Raw genomic sequence first — 13,372 nt, 5'->3', positions numbered from 1 at the left:
CATTACTTTTTTTTAGAATGATTTATTGTTAATTTGTTCTCTTCAGTTATTCATTTCCTTATTTCCTTTCCTCACTGGGCTATTTTTCCCTATTGGAGCCCCTGGGCTTATAGCATCTTGCTTTTCCAATTAGGGTGGTAGCTTGGATAGTAATAATAATAATAATAGAAGAAAATGCTGACCACTTTATGTTATATTGTCCACAGTTTAGTGATATAAGAATAAAAGCAATTGAGCTCCAACAACCATACGAAGAAGATAGTGCACAAACAGTTGGAAAATTCCTTTTTTTGTGAAGAAAATATTGAAAATAAGAAAAGTGTACTACAACAAATGTGGATGAAAAGAGAAAAAAACTAGTGAAAATAAGGAACACACAAAACTAAAAGACACAGAGGCGCCGTTGCAAAGGCAAAGCCTCAACCTGAATCTGATCTGATCTGTATGTAAACAAACCACTAAAACAACAACAAACAACTTGTGAATTGGAATTAGGAAATAAGGCTATCAATGGTCTTTCCAAATGTTATATAGGTGGAAAATCCTGCAATTGCACTGAAGTAAACGGACAGCAAAATGGAAGTGAGGTAGATTGATATAAAGCAAGTGCAGCTAGGGGTCCAAGAAAGCTGCAAAGACCCTTAGGTAGGTAATGAACTTCTGGGTTCTTGGACTAAATTCAGCACGATAAAAATATGAATATTTTTAGTGTCCGTGATATTTTACTTGTTATTCTGACCCATAATGATATACCATTATGTACAGTATATTTCTCATTCCTTTGAAATTGTCATGCCGAATAATAGGCCATATATTTCTTGTTTTTAGATGGACTACACCTGGGTTGTGCCCAAGGGGCATAGTTGCCACAACAGGATGGGGAATGACAATGAGCCCCTATTAGGTAAAAAACGAGAAAAACATGGTTAAATAACTTTACACCATGTTCAGATGCTTGTAGTTCAGGCGAGGAACAACGATACTGATAGGTAGATTATTCCAGAAGTAGCATGTTTTCTCCATGACATCTGTCTATTAGGTAAAAAAACGAGAAAAAACATGGTCAAATAACTTTACACCATGTTCAGATGCTTGTAGTTCAGGCGAGGAACAACGATACTGATAGGTAGATTATTCCAGAAGTAACATGTTTTCTCCATGACATCTGTTTGTAAATCTTTGTCTCATGTCTCTCATAAATAAGGTCTTTATATGATTATAAATGGCTGTACCTTCTCTTATCTTCAATTTAAACCTTTTTAATTCACTCTCCAGGAAAAAATTCAATATTTGTACTTTTGGAGGCTTCTTGTGATTATAATTTCTTTTTAATGTAATTTTGCTTTCTGTATAATTTTGGTGACCAAAACTTACTGATCCAAAACACTTCGGTGTTTGCAGGAAATTACTGTTTAATGTATTGCAACTTTTTGTTCAGATTCAAGATTAGGAACAAAATCGTTGTTTTACCTATTTAAAGTTAGCAACTATTTTCAGTCAAAATAGTTCAGGGTTCATAATTATGGCCTTTATTTCTGGAAAAAAAAAAGGTCTATTACTGCAAAATTTTCCCTTGCAAGCAACTTGTATACATTAAATTTTCCATTCACAAGTTTACAACAAAATATGTCAATGTTTTCATGTGTAGCCTACAGTATTTTAAATTTTTTCCAACAAGTAAATTTATATTTTTTTTTTCTATCAAATAGTATACTTATTATTGCAATACCACTCAGTTTATCATGTTTGAATATAAAATATTTATACTTGTCACATAAAAAAATCGGGCCTTGATGTTATTACAATGTTTGGATGTGATCATGATGCCAAGTGTCTCAGTGCAGTCCATTTGCTTCAGGATTTAACATTATACTCCATAGCACCTCATTTGACCTAATTTAAAAACAAAAACTTGACTGAAGTTATTCATAATTCCTATTTAGTAAAATAGAGCCATTTTGACCAATAAAGTAAAAAAGTACACCCAAGAAACTCTCACAACTTACCTGGATTGATAATTGCTGCACAGTATTGCAAGGAACTTGTATTGAATAACTTTGCAATTTATTGAATAATGAGTTTGTATTTAGATTCCAGATTAGCAACACACCTCCCTATAAGTAGAATAGTAATGAATAAGAAATAATTTTTTTTTTTTTTTACAAGACTTCATTCCCATATGTTGCTTTAGCAAATCTTGATTTTGCCCAACAGGAGATTGTACACTTCAATGAGCTTCCATATCAGTTAGTCCATATATTGTAGGTCAGGTAAGAAAGACAACTGATTAGAAAATCTGTAAACTTCTTTTTTATTATAGTTATTGTTAATAGTCAGGTACTCTACCATCATAGCGTAATTTGAGTTTTTTTTTTTTATTGCACTTCAGTTTGCTGTAAATTTGATGGACCCAATTTTAAACAGCAAACTATTTCATGACTCACAAATATTTTAATTGAGTTTTTTTTTTTTATTGCACTTCAATTTGCTGTAAATTTGATAGACCCAATTTTAACAGCAAACTACTTCATGACTCACAAATATTTTGATTTATCTGTTATTATACATTACTGGATTTGAAATGAACTCTGGAAACTGTTAGGATCATTCTTAGTACAACCTTGAATATTTTTTTGGTTGAGGATCTGGCCACATCAACTCCACACTACACTTTGCATTGGTGGCATCCAAGTTAATTGTAAGATAGTATTTGACAATAGTATTGTTACCCTTTACTCTCAATCCATTATTTTACTGCATACAAGATAATTCATCTAATGCTACTTACACAGACCTTGGTATTGTTTATAGATTCTTTATCTACAGATGTGTTATTATTAGAAGCAAAAGGTTTCAAAATTCTACCACTGCTGGAATTTCTCTCCAGAATAGCATCAGGCAACTTTTATCTTTCAGGCACTATGGCTCAAAGGGGTGGTATTCTTTTATACATTACTATCAGTAATTTAAATCATCATTTGAAGGCTTCCTGCTAGACCTTTTTCCTGTAGCCGTTTCTTAATAGCACACTTCCACGACCTTCTCAGTAAAGCCCTTCTAGTTAGTGTTTACTACTGTACTTTCTATATTCCAGCCTGTGTCATGGCTATTGAATTCAAGAGACTGCAGTGTTACTTGAAAATGTTGTTCTCATGTGACTCAGTTTTTTTTTTTTTTTTTAGAATTTGAATGACTTTATACAAAAATAAAACATGAACATAAAATTTTCTGGGAAAACACCTTGGTATTAAAAACTGCAATAGAAAATTTGGATAGAAAGTATTTTGAAAGTACTGTATTTGAAAAGCTGAATTACCTTGTCTTTCACCCTTTACTCTTTATGTTTTTAATAAACATTGCTTGGTTCTTGCAATGTTTCCCAGAGTTCTGTAGTCAATTTTAGGTAGTGGCCATTTTGTCATTAGCAATACATTTTTCACATTTCCCTTTTCACCATACAGTATTTGTCTTTTTTATTGCCAGGAATGTTGTTGTGCTGTAATATGTATTCTGAAATATTTCTCGTGTATCAAAAGTAACAACTTGGAACAATAGCTTTCTTATTCATTTTTTCAAGGTCATCATCACTGAGGGATGAACCGTTTGGTTTCATGGTACGTTCATTCCCTTCATTTCGCAATTTTAAAATAGGATCGACTCTTTTCATAGAACATCATGAACAGTATTGACTTCAATGTTTCACCTAAATTGATTCAATGATTTTCTTTATGATAATGCTGGGTTCCCATCCTTAGCATTGATTGTCCTCTTAACGGTAATTTCACTTAAAGTTGACCGAATACAGTACATCGCACACAGCAGATGCTGAGGTTTCGAACCTATTTGAAAGAGCAAGTATATTTCTTCTCACTATTGAACTATAAATGTTTGATTAATATCATACTTGACATTGATGATTAACATTTTTATTTATATTTTATTCAAAATAGGTATGAAGTAGCATAGGCCTTAATAGTGTGAGGTTTTACAAATATCTTTCAGGGATGGGTGAATTATTTGTACAATACTGAGGTCTTGGGAAATGCAATAATTGTTTGCGAGAAGAATATTCGTATTCGTACGGTAACGGAAGTTGATATTGATAAGAAAATGGGTTGACAGAGAAACAGCGAGGCAAATTCTTTTGCACACAAAAGGGGAAAACATAGTATGCAGTCCAGGCTGCAAAATTAATGAACTTAAAAGTAACGACAAAAGTAACTTGAGTGAAATTTCTTGTTAATTAACAAAGTACATATATTATTTGAGAACAGTTTTGATGCGATTGACATGAACTGGAAACCTGATATTATTCGTGAAAGTTTGTTAGTGAGGCAGTTTATGTTAATGATATGAATATGGACATTTTAGCTGAGTAATTAAAAAATACGCATAAAATGTGTATACTACAGCATTAATGTATTCTTAGTCGTGATTGCATTAGGTAGCAAATTTACAACTAATTCAACTACGGCTTTACAAAACTCTTGATTAAAAGAAACATTGTCAAATTAGGCTGCAGATATGATTGAAATATACTAATGAATCAGAGTGATTTTAATGATGTATACCATAAAAAAGCCATGGAACTTTTGATACATGGTTCAGAAATTGAAATGTTCTTAATTTTGGACTAATTTGGATAATAATCAAAACTTTTAAAAAATGAGTTGAATGAACATACCAATTCACCTAAAAGTGAAACTGAGTAACATAGTTGCTTATGTATATGTAACCAATGACCTTGATCAGTTTTTCCTTTTTTTTTTCTGTCAAAATAGATTAGTCTCTTTGAGGGAGTTTGATTTCAGTATTTTTCAACTCAAATGTAACACATTGTAGATATTTACAGCCTTATTTCCTTTGTTAAATTTCAGTAGCTTATTGGTCCTGAAATTGGCTTGGGGAAATGACTTCTGTTTGCAGAATGAAATGCCATGAAAACTGATTATGCACCTTTTCACCTTTTGAAGGTAAGTTAGTATTGATGAGGCCTTTGTTTTAGAAATATGTTATATTTCTCTGACATAATACAAATCCATGCTATAGTAATGCAGACTGTTCTTGCTGCAATGCTATGAAAGTATGTAAAAAGAAGTAGTATAAGTTAAGCCAAAATTGAAAAATTATTTTGGATTTAATGATGAATAACAATGGTCAATATTTAACTGGTTTCTTAATTTATTGGCATGAAAAAGCACACACTTTGATACAAGATCAAAATATTGATGGGATTCAGTGAATCCAGTCCATCCTGCAGCTACCAAGGTCCAAATCTTTTCATAATCTTATACAACAATGGACCTTAATAGCAAGGAAGAAATGTTAAATACCTAGTACTTTTTTCAATACAGAGAACGTCACCTGAAAATCTTTTTTTTTTTTTATAATTTGAAGGCAAAGACCGTAAACAGAGACTGAACAGCCATATTTTAATCTAGCAAAACAAATGATTGTGATAAGAATGACGATGTCAAAGCCAGCGAGGTTTTTAATCGGAAATCCGTTGAAATGTCTTTTTTTTAGTTAATCTCGTTTTCATTTGGTCTCATTTTGATGTTGATTTAAGGGACCAGATTTAAAATTGAGATATAAAAACCTCTAAGGCTTGAAGTCGCATACCTCATCACCTATTAGATGCAGGTCTGCTCTCCCATCTCACAGGGTTAGTGGAACGTTGACTAATAAAGTCAAGAGCCAAGTTCAAGGGGTCTAAAACTTCTCGTGGGTCCTCGCATAACAGTGACTATTTGATTGATTCGACCACTTTTGCAGTGAAAAAAGATTGTAGCTAAAGATTTAAAAAACACCATAAAATGTGACGATAAATTTCTGTGAGCTAACTGCAGGGAAATACTGCTAAGAGGAACCATTAGTGCTTGGACCAGTTGAACATGGCTTTGGCCTAAACTCTCAAACACTCGTTGAGGGCAACGAAGAACTTGAGCGGTCTAGATCTGTAAGCTGATTAGTTATTACAATGTGAAGGAAGGACTGTGATTGGTTGCTTGTCTTGACTACCACTCAAGTGTTGTTTCAGAGTCCAGGCCTGATTCGCTCCGTGGAAGCTTTGGATAGAAGGCACGGGTAATGGCTGAATATGGGATGTGCTTAAGTTATATCCACAGTATATTTCTTCTCTAAAGTTCAGTTGTTTTTTTTTTTCAAGTGGCAAATCCTGGCATTTTACTCATAATTTAGTTTTGAACTTTTTTTTTTTATATATTTAAACTGAGCAACAATTTTGTTGTAATGATGATTTTTGCTCGTTTCACAAGCAGTATTCCCTCCCTAATAATTCTTTGAAATTTGATTAAATATTTTCTGGTCAGATAATGTGATTAATGTTACAAGCACATATTAAAGCTAACCAAAAATAAAAACCTCAGAGCCTGAATATGCCACTGATGCATTTTCTTTAGCAAGCATGGAGGTCAGGATTATCGGAAACGCTTTCTTAATGATGGGTAAATTTTCTGTGAATTTAATAAATTGGAAATATCTGCCTTAACAAAGTGCTGTCAGAAGCAAACCTCCTCCATACTGACCTCAATGCTTAATTGAGTGGATACAAATCAAGAGATTATTGAAGCACAATGGTCCAGTAATGTGCCCCAAAGAACCAAGTAAACAGAAGGAAAATATACTTTATTGTTTATATAATTGAATATATCTGAATATATACAGTATATATATAGATATTTATAATATATGTATATTTATAAAATTTATATATATACATATCTTATAAATATGTTTACTGAAGCCAATTTGCATTTAGTCAGATTGAATGACATGATTTTTTTTTTTTTTCTGAAGCCTGATTGTTTTATGAGATTTCAAAGACACCCTTCCAGATTTGCTATTTGTACAAAAATTCTCAATCACCAAACATAGAATATCTGCTAAACGGAAAAACCTTATAACAATAACAGGTGAGGTTCTCTAGAATAATAACACAGACATGCAATGGTTGGTTCACAATGACTTGGGAGGAAAAGGCAGGATTCGGAGGAGGAGGCCTGGAAAATCGTTGTTGGCCTCCCGTTGCTTCCTTCCCTTCCCTTCCCCTTGACAACCCTTTTACGACTCGGAAACCCATTGACGTCTCTGATGACTGAAGCGGATGATATTGTTGTGAAGTTCAGCAGGAGACAACGTAAACCCCTTTCATCAGTTTTTTTTTTTTTTGGATGGGATGAGTTTACCATTGACTACATTTTTTGTTTTTTCCTTTCCCGCAGTATGTGAAACTCCGACCATTCTCTCTCGCTCTCTCTCACTTTCTCTCTGAGCAGCCTCTAACATGGTGGGTTCTCATTGTCTTTTCCTGAGCCTCGGGTATTTTAAGGATAAGGAGGGATTAATATGGAAAGGGAGAGCCTAATCAATAATACCTGGAATAATTAGGTGGACTAGTATTCTCATAATTACAGCTCATCTGCCTTCATTTTGATTCGGAATGGATGACGATGATGAATTGTTGTTACATTATTTAACCAACAACTTTTATTTGTATTATATACAATAACAGGCAGTCATTATAAAGTTAAATAGAGAAAGTCTCAATAATTTGAAACCCTATACCACTACTAATAATTCTGAAAAGAATGGAAAGAGTTGGCAATGTCATTGGTAGCTGCAGTTTGCTAACAATATTTTCTTTCCTTGAGTGGACAAAGAAAACAACTGTTTGAAGCAAAGTAACATAGATACAATATAATAAAGAGGGAGAAAGAGGGAGCCAGTAAGATAACTTGGGAGTACATGGCACCTTATTATGTAAAGAGACAATGAAGAGAAAAGACTTAAGAGAAGAATTACTGCTGCATTTTGTGATGCAATTGCTATTATAGAAGATGAAATGAGACGGGAAATTTGCAACGACAGTTCACGCAAAATGTGCGTCAACGAATCCAAGCAAAAATGCGTCGTCGTCATTTAATCTTCGTCCCTACGAGCAATTGCATCACATCATATCAGGACATATCAGTATCCAAAAACTGGCTTGATGTATTATGATGCAACAGAAGAATCTACCAACAAGATTTGAGATCTGATCAGTTATTTTGACCTCTAGCATTATAAGGAAGTTTGATGAAGCTGATTATTCTTGATATTCAAAAGTGATGATATATCATATAATATTTCAAAGGTCAAAATGGCTGATCACATCACAGTGGACTATCCCAGTCTTGGATCAACTACATTGTCTCTCTATATTAAGCAGAGTCGTAAATAGCTGAAGAGGTTACAGCATTTTGAGGAACTACGGCCGTTCTGAAATGTTTAATGGTCATTTATTCCAATATCTTTTGTAATCTAGCAAGCAAATAATGCTCTAGAGGTTTTCCTAGATAAAGTATGAAGCAAATGGTTGGGATGCCCGCCCCCTCTTAATGGTTCCTATATCCTAGTCCACAAGAAGAAGAAAAAGAGTTGCTTAGGAAACTTGAGACTGCATTTGGACACCTCGGGACGGGCAGCCCACTCAAAGTTCTGACGGGTGAGACCTCCTCCTAGTTAGCTACTACTCAAGAGCAACAACGCGAGGAGGAGGTCACACTTACAAAACCTGATGGGTTAAGTTAAGTTGTTCAAAGTTCTCATGCAGCAACAAGAGAAAATAATTATCTAAGATTCTCAAACCGTCAACAATAAACAGGCTTAATGTAAAACAAACAATCAGTCAATTATGTACAGAATATATACAGGCTTTTAGAAAGAAACATATAAAAACATGATAGCATTTCTTCATTTATAGTGAAGCGATGCGATTTATCAGATCTTGGAGAGGCGAACGGTCACAAATTTCTTCGTCGTTCTATGAAATTATCATAATGCTGATCAATTTAGGTAATGACTCACTTTGTATTCTATCTCTCTAAACTAGACTCATTACTCATCATAGGCGTGAAGACCAACCATCATCATCACCTACGTACTAGTTGGGGGAGACATTTTTTTGCCATACATTCTGACTGGCCTAAGTCCTTACCGTCCTCCTTCTCCATTGTGTTCAATATCATCAGTCTTGATCTGCCTTCTTTTATCAACAATTTTTTGGGCTTCTTAAAGTAGCTTTAATCAGTATCCACATGACTACGATTTCTGTTTTTTTGGCTGAAGCTGAGTGGAGGAGGATTTGAGGATCTTTCTATAATATAGCTTATACTTGATCTTTTCATCTATGCGTTTACTTGACGACCCATGTATTTTTCTGTCACCTGTTCACTATAGTTATGAGCTTGGCAAATGAAGATTACTATTAGGAGTTTCTACTGTCTTACAAGTACAATACAGGGGGAGGTAGTCAGTTATAATTTGAAAAAATGATCTGTAATGGATATAATCAATTTTATTACCTTCTTACCCAATTGAAGTCTCACTCACTTTCAACAGCAAGTACACAACACCTCAAGGAACCTGATTTTTTTTTTCTCTTCTGGTAACTAACCTGGTTTCCGAAAAAAAAAACTTTGATAGCACTTTCCTTTTACCAGCTATAATAATTTTGGTCAAATTTTATATAACTGCCTGACCTGGTCTAACATACTACTAGGGTAACCTAGACTGTAGTTTTCCTCACTATGGTAACTGCGAGTGATCTATTATAACATTTTTTTTTTCATTTAATCTATGTTGTAATTTTCCTCTTCCTTGACTGTAAAGGAATTCTAGCACCGGATACAGTCATCCACATATTTACTTACACCTTTATTATGTACATTGTAGATGTCTGACTCAAAAAAATCAAAATAATAAAAAAAAGAATACAATTAAGAACATAAACTTGACACTGAAAGAAGACACAAACTTCAAAAATGTAAGAAGTGAGAGATTGACCCACACAAAAGGACAAGGCTTCCTCTTTTGAATGAACGATATGTTTAGAGACAATCCAACATCATCACTTAGGAAATATTATGGGCATAAACGATGCAAAGGCAAAAGGGTGAAGGTTGTGATATGAACACAAAACGTGTCTTTTTATTTCTCTTACTCCTCGGTAGCTGATACCTCCTGAAATGTCTATGCAGGGTGAGTGAATGGGCAGTTAACAATGTGTACTTCTGAATCTCTCTTTCTCTCACTCTCTCTCGCACACACTCTCTTCCACTCTTCCACTCTCTCTGGCAATCTCAGACAATCAGTTTTGATTCACATTTATTTCTTGTTTTTCTTTTCTATTTAATCGGATCACTTTCTTCTTTTTTTAGTATTGTTATTTCATTATCGTATAAATTATGATTATTACCATCATCATCATCCTTAATAATAAACTGTACTCTCCTCAGAATTATATCTGCGGTTTCAAATAGCTTCAATGACTCGGTTCGAGGTCCTTTCCAGTGCCATCCTTCCTAGGCCTTCCACGCTCTGAATGTGCAGGCGACTGCACACAGGATGGGAAGGATCACCTTTGTAAATGTAAGAACACCATGAGATTCTGTTCATTTGCATAGGAAAAAACATAATTCTTAATTTACACTTTTTTTGATTAATAAAGCAAAGAATTGTATCAAACACTTTTTTACAGGTTTTTATGAGCTACTGGTAGCATACCTAAAATTATTTCATTAACAAATGGAAAGTTAAAAATTTGTTCTTACAAATATTATATGTACTGTACTGTACTGTATATATATATATATATATATATATATATATATATATATATATATATATATATATATATATATATGTATATATACACACTATATATATATATATATATATATATATATATATATATATATATATATATATATATATATATATATATATGTATATATACACACTATATATATATATATATATATATATATATATATATATATATATATATATATATAATATATATATATATAATATATATATATATATATATATATATATATATATATATATATATATATATATATATATATATATATATATATATATATATATATAAAACACTGCCATGTGTGGGACATATAAAAATAACTGGGTCCTTTATGTGAAATAAGTGAACATAACTATGAAAGCAAAATCATCATCTTATGGGGTTCTTACATCACAAATCGGGCCTTGTAGTAATTGACCAATTTCCATGATTTCAAGAAGCCTCCTTTTCCAGGGATTGGATGACCAAGACTAATTGAAATTCCAGATAGTTATGCTTTTATAGTAATTAGGACCATCCTTCCTGAGTGATAGGGCGGGGCGGCACCTCCTTCAGCGGAGAGGGGATGAGGCTCTCATGGAGAGGATAATGTGCCAGTGACGGAAACTTCTTCTTCACACCTGATCCTGCTTAGGTAAGTCTGCTGCTGCTCCATCTGGACAACATCAGTTTCTTTTTTTTTTATCTATTACTCCACTCCTTTTTTTTTTTTTTTGTTGCCCACTTTTCTTCCCTTTCTGTCCCCTCTGTTTATTGCTCAACATGTTTAATTTTTTAGTTTGTATTCAATATTTATAATATTCTTATCTTAGTAACCTTTCCACTCGTCAGATTTCAAAGCAACCCCATTTTTTTTTTAATCTGATGATAGATTTTGAGTATGTTTCAACTTGACCTTATTCTGTTTTCCAGCCTGACCATCTCACATACTTTCTTCAAGGTAATTATTCTTGATGCATCATGAATCAGACATCTTCAAGTTGAGCTTAAGAAAGCACCACCTTGTGGCACTTTGTGGAATTTTGCTTCCTGAAGATGCTAGAGGATTGTGACGTCTGAGAACCTTTGTTTGACTCTGCGCCATTTTCACGCACAGGGGTACCAACCTCACCGAATTGTTATCTTAAACCATCCAATAAACATGGCAAAAAGAAACAACCCGAAGATTATCCAACACTTAGAACAGTGCTGGTGTATATCTTATAATATTGTAGTTATGAAGTTCAGGTTTGAATAAGACGGTTTGAAAAAAATTCCTCTTTAACATATTGAGGAACGTATGGTCAACCTAGCACACACTTTATCTCACAGTTAAGGTTTACGAGCACACACTCACGACTGCTGCCACCACTTTCACTTAAACTTCCAAAGTATTTAATAACACATCAGCTGCTTATTTATTTTCTATATCGTCTTTCCTCCCTCCTTCATTCAGGCCATTGTTCTTAGTATTAACTAATGAATCACTAGAATAACGAATATGTACATTCTTGGTAAAGCTTCAGCAGAATTTGCTTCAGGCACAAACATCACCACTCGCTTGTCGTAACGAAACAGTCTGATCACGGCAGCTGCATCATTCGTTGCTCATTGACTTTTTTTTTTAGAATAGATTTCATCCCTGCTGCTGTCTTTCAGTGCGCACACACACAATCGTTATAACAACATGTTTCTTTCTTTCTTGCTTTCCTGATTTCTTTCCTTTTTCATTTTCTATTAATATTTTTTTTGCTCCTTTGTGATTGCGCATTAGGGTTTGGATTTGCTGGTGGTGGTGGTGGGTTGTGGAAGCAGGTGGTAGTGGTGGTACTGAGAGGGGGGGCCAAGCCCCTGGGGAACCCCTTCTTGGCCTTGATATTATCACTCGCTGTTTGCTGCTGTCGTCAGCACTGTGACTACTTCGCTGCACACCATATCTCCACAGTAACGGTCTTCTTAACATCATACCCACACTCAACTTTGTAACATAGGAGAATGTAATGTCGGGGAACAGTTGAACAACAATATATTATGAAATGCGTTATAGAGATATTTGAAACATTATTATGCAAAGTGAACAAAAACAAACCCTAGGAATGGTTGTAATAAACTGTTATGCTTTATTGCTGTTCAACCTGGGAAAGTTTTAATTTATGTAGGAGATGGAATGACATTAGGAAGGGTCATTAAGAAGAAAAAGTTTACCAAAAGGTTTTTTTTTCAGTCCTATCACCCATAACTACCCCCATCTGCCCATTAAAATACTGCAACCATAAACGTCCCTCTGACATTTTGGCATCCGACAAAAGGAAGGCGGAGGCGGGAAGAGCAGTTCCAGAGAGTTGGTTATAATACTTCGAAGGGCGTAGAACTACTACTGCAGCGTAGAAGAGCGTAGAATTTGTAGAAGGCGCAAAAAGGCATAAAAACAGGGTTCAAAAGGCCTTGGAAAAATTTGAGTGATGCCTATGGGCAGTTGGGGGCAGTAAGATATGGGATCCACTACCTTGTAATGCTCCTAAAATAGTATCTGAACTTTGGGTAATGTATCAGCTTCAGGGCACTCCAGTAAAGCACATATTCCTGAGAATGAACAGAGAATTGTCTAGCTTTTGTGACATCCCATGAAACTGGGAGATTACCCAAGAACCAGAGCTATGAAGAAGATATGGATTCTTTCTTTGAGTAAAATAATCAAGAACTGCTTTCAGATACTCCTTTTCT

General features: G+C 34.1%; 1 long non-coding RNA gene across 2 annotated transcripts; it reads left to right on the top strand.

Annotated features, from left to right (window-relative positions):
* Positions 1-211: 211 nt before the first annotated feature.
* LOC137616719 (uncharacterized) lies at positions 212-12,290 on the top strand. 2 transcript variants are annotated; one of them, XR_011039496.1, is made up of 4 exons: positions 212-645; positions 4,881-4,973; positions 10,299-10,431; positions 11,123-12,290. It is a non-coding gene; the product is annotated as an uncharacterized lncRNA (long non-coding RNA). The 2 variants fall into 2 exon arrangements; XR_011039495.1 differs by having other exon boundaries at positions 4,878-4,973.
* The last annotated feature ends 1,082 nt before the right edge of the window (positions 12,291-13,372 follow it).

This window comes from Palaemon carinicauda, chromosome 22 (genome assembly GCF_036898095.1).
Source record: "Palaemon carinicauda isolate YSFRI2023 chromosome 22, ASM3689809v2, whole genome shotgun sequence".
Taxonomy (NCBI): Eukaryota; Metazoa; Arthropoda; class Malacostraca; order Decapoda; family Palaemonidae; genus Palaemon; species Palaemon carinicauda.
The sequence above is the reverse complement of the archived record's forward strand: the minus strand, read 5'-3'. Positions and strand labels throughout refer to the sequence as shown.